This window comes from Electrophorus electricus, unplaced genomic scaffold (genome assembly GCF_041902795.1).
Source record: "Electrophorus electricus isolate QZ-2024a unplaced genomic scaffold, ASM4190279v1 Scaffold48, whole genome shotgun sequence".
Taxonomy (NCBI): Eukaryota; Metazoa; Chordata; class Actinopteri; order Gymnotiformes; family Gymnotidae; genus Electrophorus; species Electrophorus electricus.
This window is the reverse complement of record NW_027658766.1, coordinates 563327-571186: the sequence shown is the minus strand read 5'-3', so window position 1 is coordinate 571186 and position 7860 is coordinate 563327.

Genomic DNA, 7860 nt, shown 5'->3' with positions numbered 1-7860 from the left:
TGAATAAATTTAAATTCCTATCCTTGTATCAGGTGCAGCAATTATGTGTAACAATTGTGAAGCAAAAAAGCAAAAGCAAAATTGTAATATAACAATATAGGTAATATAGAACTTGATCTAATGATATTAATTAGGCTATGCAAATAACACAACTACTTCAGTAGCACATCATTTATGCCTGTTGAATAGGCAGTTTTCTGCTTTGCAGATACTTGAAATCTTTTACTAATCTTTCCCCAAATCCAGTAGGAGCTGCCTTTTACATTAACATGCCAGGATACACACTCACTGGATGTTTAATCTTTCTAGTGGTTAAGCTATATTCTTATAGTCAAGAAAGATATTTTTAAATTATTAATCAGTTAAAAGGATTTCTTACTGTAGGCCTATTATAAACAACATGGAGGAAATTAAAATAAAAATACTTGAGTTAGACAGTGGACACAGGTTGCTAATAAATCAAGTAAATGAAACTGGATGGACTGCTTAATTATGTAACAACACAACATTTATGGCGACGAAGATGTTTCACACATATACATTCTTACGTGATGCTGACCTCGATATCCATATTTCACATTGATACTGTAACACTATAGATGAACCTAAACCTCACATTCTTGTCACGTTGATAAGCTTTTTGAAAGTTTGATCATGATCAAAGATCATGATCTTTGTTTTCTAAGTGTGTTTCCAAATTGCCTTTGACTGCTGTATGCCTAATAGCGGCATTTAGCACCTCATTTCGTCTCTAATTTTTGACATGTACTCTTGACATAAGTCTTGCATAAGTGGAAAGTCGATCAGCCCCCTTTTAAAAATGGTAAGCTTTTACTGTCACGTTAATAACATCACACACACGCACACATAATGCTTCGACTGTCCTACACCTTAAATATCTTTTGCACATTATAGAGGGTGAGCATAGTTACCAGTTCCCTTCATGCAAAAGGGTTGTCTTAGGTTACTGTAAAGTCTAATGCACATTTGGAATTAGTAAAAGTAGTTTATAATCAATACGAAATTTTACTGGGAGCCAAAGTAAAGTAGCTAAGATATGATTGATGTGATCAAATTTTCTAGCTCTATTAAGAACTATGGCTGCTGCATTTTGAACTCGCTAGGCACTTTAGGCACTTAATAGCACAGCTAGATAGTAAGGGATTACAGTAGTCCAATATTGAAGTAATAAATGCATGGACTACCTTTTCTGCATTATGTGTGGAGAACATGCTCCTAATCTTTGAAATGTTTCTAAGGTGGAGAAAGGGGGTCCTAGAAACATTATTTATTTACGTGAGCTTCGAACGAGAGACTGGGATCCATAACTCCAAGATCTTTAACTGTTAGAGAAGATGTGATTGGGAGACCATTGAGGTTCATTGAGTAATTAGAGAGTGGAGACCTAGCTGACTCTGGGCTTAATAGAAATACCTCTGAATGTCTCTGAATGTTAGAAATTAATTAAAAATACTAATGTCAATGTATTTACAACGCATGTATTTAGGACGTAATTTTTTCAATCACAACAAAATATGTTGTTGTATTTTTTGCATTATGCTTACTACAGAATTAACAGTCAACTGTTCAGTGACTTTGCATGCAGAGTTGTAACACTGCTTATTACTAGAACTGTGGCTAGAATCAAAATCAACGCTAGTGTCGTTCCTAAATCCCCAATCAGCTAGTCGTAAAGTTAACATTCAAATAGAAAATAAAGATGCAGACTTCAGAATTAGTTAAAGAGAATAGCTGAGAGAATAGAATAAATTATCCGTTACTACCCCTGTCTTTTATCATCCCTCCATCCCTCCATCCCATGCCATCTTCCTCTATTATTTGCTTTTCTATTTTGTTCTGGTATCTCCTTATCTCTTTAAAAAAAAAACATTGGCCAAAAGACTAACGAAAACACTGACATACTTAAGACCTTTAATATTTTTTTTAAATATAACATTAAAAGGAGAATGTTACTTATTTCACCCTGACTGTCCACTTATATATCTGTTTTGAGTATGATTTTCCTTGTTCAAGTGAAAACAGTAACAAATGTAGCATGTCACAAATATATACATGACTATGTATGAAAAATGAAAGACATCAACATGAAACACTGGAGCTGATTTCAGTTAAGCACCTAGTTATGGAAACTATAAAGACTAACATTGTCATAAAAATGTTGTGAAAGTTAATGCTTAGAAGATTACAAGTGGCTAAGACATACCTTGTTATAGGCTGTGCTTACTGATGTACACCAGGTGGACATAGTGTCAAAGCAGAGGGTCTGATGGAGCAGGTGGAACATCAACATTTAAAACAAAAATGAACTGCTTGTATTTAGTGAACTAAATAAAGCATAAGCGTCCTATGCATGGCATACAGATCCCTATAAGCTTTGATAAAATCCATCCTCATGTAAAAGATGCATTGTCCCAATCATAGTAAGTGAAAACTATGACATAAAAAACTTTCTTTACCTAATATAAGCAGGCAATTATCTTTTAATTTGACCTACCCCAGTAAATCACGGTACCTAACTTGATGAATAACAGGAATAATCACAAACCTCTAATGAAGCAAAGTAATATATAATTACAATTATAAAGGACTAATTTGGTTCGTCTCCCCCAAAGCCATTAGAATGTTCTTTATATAACAGGTGAAAATGACCTACACCAATGTGATATACAAACCAATCCTGCTTTTATTACACAGAAGAGCTGAGCAATTATGGGGAGGCACCCTAAAAAGTTGAGGGTGGAATTACCTGTCAATAAACAAAGTACAGAAGAGAAAAGCAAAACTATTCTGTTGCATCATCTTTGAAATGACTCTGCAAGGAAAATGTTGATATGAATAAATGCTTGTATTCCTTTCTGATACAAGTCAAAAAATATCTTTAAAGTGGGTCAAACATGAGAACTATGTGCATTCCTTCACAAACATATACAAATCAATGAAAAAATCTCCCCTAATATGTTTATATACACAAGTGTCTGTGGGAGCCCTAAAGCTATATTATGCATTCAAATAACAAAATATATATCACAGTCCCTACAAAAAATGAAAGTAAAAAAGCAAACAAACAACAAAAAGGGGAAAATCATAAATGAAAATATCCCAAAAATAATTTACTAATGCCATGTTTGTAAGCAGCCCTGCTTTCCTGCTTCCTAAAATGGTGACATATTTTAGGTACTCAGGCCACTGGAAACAAAAATATACACAGCAGTTCTTCCACACATTTAGAGGAACCTGATGTTTTTGTTAGATAAATATGTGTCGGTTATGACCGTTAAAAAGACCTGAACAAAAAAAATGTTTGGATTTTTATTTCCTGTCACCTTTCATCACGGGCAACATAAAAATTCACACTACTGCAATATCGCTAACATGTTACTGGCATGCGAATAAGACACCTGAGCACAGAGAGAAACCCAGTGTTATGACTACAGTTGACATTGGAACTAGCTAGATAGCTCATATTAAGACACTTCTTTGGAGAACACGTGCTAAAGTGTTTTCCCCACAATCTATATGCATAATTTATTTGCCAACTGTGACCAGAGAGAGAACATACCTTACTCACAGCCTAGGACATGCATGGATTTTGATGAGGACTGCATATGCCTGGGATCAATTCAAACACGTCATGACGATGATATAAAACCTGATGAAACAAGCTTGACAAGCAGCAGTTCCGTTTTTTCGTGAAAGTATCAAGCACAGATGAAGACGTTTCTATGGTTATCTCGGTTTTATAAATATTAGCCTATAGGGTTGGGCTTAGTACGTGAATAAAAGATGGAATTAAACATGCATAAATTACGGTGTCCTGGAAAACCCATCGTGCTGCAAATACACAAAGCATATTCATCAAAGTGGTAACACACTTTAGAAATGCGGTGCAAATTCAGAAAACGCATACAACTTCAGGAACAAATCCCGTCACAACACAACGGAAGTGCAGTTTCCGGAGGACACGGAAAGGGGCGGACTTCTATGAGATTAGCGTGAAGTCTATTGGAAGTAGTGACAACTGAGTAAAAAGGGTTGTTTTTTTTCCAGTTACCACGGTGTTATCAAGGGTAGGTATGTGATACAGAATGGAAGACTGACCTATTCATGCTCTGCATTCTTGCATATTTATTTATACATAAGGCAGCCTTAAAAACATGGGATGGAAATCCCATTTAACAAAATATGCACTGTTTTACAGTCAGAGTGAAATAAGTAACATTCTCCTTTTAATATATATATTTTAAATGTTAAAATTCTTAACTATGTCAGTTAAGCTGCCAAAAATGCCCCTTTTGAAATTTGTATTTCTAATGTCACAAGAACACTTTATTTACGTATCTCTGCCTATTCAGCCTATAGAGGTTTAGCACACCCACTTAAATTGCCTTTCTCAGGCATTTCAGCTCTGAGTACCTTTTGAATGAAGCACAATACAGGGCAGCCAATCATAAAGGAGCTCATTTATCCTACATCCGTCTCAAAGGTGCAGTAGCAACAGGTGTCTGTTGAATTCCGAGCGATATATATATATAGAAGTTGGAAATTGGTTGTGTAAAAATGAATTGTGATTGTTAAGCCACACAGATGTAAGTGGACATCGAGGGAAAAAATAGTGTGGGTGCCAAGTATGGTGATTGTATCTTAAAGGCTGTAGGAAATGTTACATTCAGAATGTTTCTGAGACAAAAAAAATAACATATAATTACTATCCATGGTATAATTGACTGTGTTGCAGACAACATAGGCAAGGATTAGACTGAAAAATGTCAGAGTATTTTTAATGCTGTTTATTGCTGTCGTCAGAGGTTATGCAGCCATATCCTCCCTAGCAAGTACGGCGTCTAATACCTGCAGACACAAATACCGTGTTGAGCAATATTTAATTACATCTACTTGAAATGCATATTTAATTGCATTGTTAGTATTTATGGAAAACAAGTGTTAGGATTGCTCTGCTGCATTGCAGACTTTCTCACTCTAACAACTGTGGATTCCATTTCCTCAATCAGTTGGCCCATATCATGTTCACAGGTATCATACTGCATCTTTATGAAATAATTCAATTTCACCTCCAACTATGAAGAGAAACAGTGTTAAGCAATATTTAATTACATCTACTTGAAATGCATAGTTCATAGCATTGTGAGAATTTATGGAAAACAAGCATTAGGATTGCTCTGCTCCACTGCAGACTTTCTCACTTTAGCAAACACGGCTTCCAGGTCCTCAATACACTTATCCCTCTCAATGATATTCATATCTTTAGGTTCCACCTGTAGATATGAGTAGAAATATTGTTGAACAGTATTTAAATACATTTAATTGAAATATGACTTTAATTACATTTTGATACATTTGTAATTTATAATTTGTATTGGACTGGAAAGGAAACAAATACAATTTTTATCGCATAGCCGTTATCACATAGCCTGCAGGTCTAATGATGTAAAAATGTGCCCTCAAACATCAAATGTTCAACAGAAATAACACGACCTGACACACTAAGGTACCGTAGACCCATTCAAACTGTGCTGTTGGAATAATAAATTCCAATGCATTCAGTCATTTTAGCTAGTGTTGATTTTGATTCTTGCCACAATTATACTAATAATCAGTGTTACAACTCAGCATGCAAAGTCACCGAACAGTCGACTGTTAATTCTATAGTAAGGAGAATGTAAAACAAACAAACAAAAAACCCACCAACAGTATTTTTTTTTCCTGTAACTGACAAAGATTGCATATGCTAAATGTATGTGTCCTAAATATATTCTAAATACATTTACATTAGTGTTTTTAATTAATTTCTCGAACATTTGTTGAAATGCATTTGTAATTTATATTCAGAGACATTTCAGTGTACTTAAATACAAGCATTCAATTAGCATCACTGTTCACCATAGCTGTTTTTCCATTTTTTGTGGCTTTTGTCCATTGCCACAGTATGGCTTTAAATCATTTGTCTTGGTTCTACTTTACTTACTATGGCTGATTGAGTTCTCTCGGTAGTGAAGTCCTTCTTCATTAAACGCTTTGGTCTAGTATCTGTTTAAAAAGTAACAGAAAATGTCTTATTAGCGTTGTATAGATACTTAGAACACTTCGACGTAGATCTCTCTCTCTCAGACAGACACACACACACACACAGTTCATCCAAGAAGTCATCCTCTATTCTGGAAGGGATCTGGGCTCGTGTTTTTTCGTTTTTCTTTTTCCCATATTTACCAAATATCCCGTGCTTTTCCTTTTCATATATCTCAGAAGGAACATGTTCCTTGCGTCTTGGATTGCAATTGTAACTACCGCACTGACCCATAATAAATTTAGTGTACCTGTTATCTGTGATCTGTAGTCTAAAAATGGGTCACAGAAATTGTTCATTTGAAAAATCTGTTCTTTGACTACATCATAATCGCTTAATTGATGCGGCTGCATTATGACATCACACGCCACCCACTGAAATAAAAGCTGAGGATGTCATTGCAGAGGTAGGAGGAGCCAGAGTAGAATATTACAGAATATTACATTGCTTGAATAGTGGCTCTGTCTGCCCTGGGGGTATTATTGAAACCCAAAGGCTGAAAGGATGGGGAGAGAGAGAGAGAGAGAGCAAGCGAGCGAGCATGTGTGAACATATTCTTGTCACGGTACGCCCCCCCCTAAACGTCTCCCCGTGTGTGTTTGCTTGTGTGTGTGTGTGTGTGTGTGTTCATCCGTGTGGCCATGCTCCCTTGTGTTTCACGGCTGCCCTTCATTGTGTTGTTATTGTTTGCGTATATAAGTCCTTTGTGTAAACGTTAACGTTGTCAGTGTTTGATCCCACGATAGCCTTAGTGCTACGTTGTCTTCCATGTCTCTAAATAAACATCGTTGTATGCATCATTGCTCCTCTTTTGTATCCTGCCAGACCTCCCTGCGTTACAATTATGATAAAATTTGATAAAATACTAGATCATAGTTTGCAGTCTGAAGTACTTTTGACCTGCTGAGAGTTAGCCTGATTTGGCTTAGCCTGTTCCTAACCTTTGTTTAGTATGTTGCATAAAAGCTCATGGAAATATTTCAGATGTAACATACATGTAACTGACCTAGTAGAGCAAAATTACAGAATTGTAAGGAGGAAGTGACGTTCTTGCGGCATATCATTAAAGGGGGAAATACACACAAGCTGTCTCAAAACCGACCACAAGCCATAATTTCGCTACCTAAACCATAGTGGCATACTCCCCTCTTACTGTTTTAGTCCCACACGCATTACACCGAATACTGCAGGACCAAAGAGTGTCACACTTATCAGCCCAGTGGTAGCTGAGATACCACACCACCCTCTTAGATATGCCTAATATAACTGTCAAAAGGTGTATAACACTGAACCCAGATACACTCCTTCCTACGGAGGAGGATGGAGATCCACAAGACTGCACAGCAGTCTTAGCTGAAGTATATATACCGCGGGTTGATCTCTTTGAAGAAGCCATAAGTAACCCAGACCTATGCCTCTATGTGGATGGGTCAGCATGCAGGGACGACACAGGGGTCAATAGGGAAGCATACGCGGTAGTAACAGATCATGAAATACTTAAAACAGAAGTATTACCATCCTCCTATTCAGCACAGGCTGCTGAACTAGTAGCACTGACGGAAGCATGCAAACTAGCTGCAGACAAAACTGTTAATGATTTTGGAGCCATATGGAAACATAGGCAATTCCTGACAAGCTCGGGTAAATATATTAGACATCACCATCTTGCTAGAAGCCATTTCGCTGCCAAAGACAATTGCAGTTGTTAAGTGTGCAGCTCACAGGACTACAGAAGACCAAATCAGCAAGGGGAATAC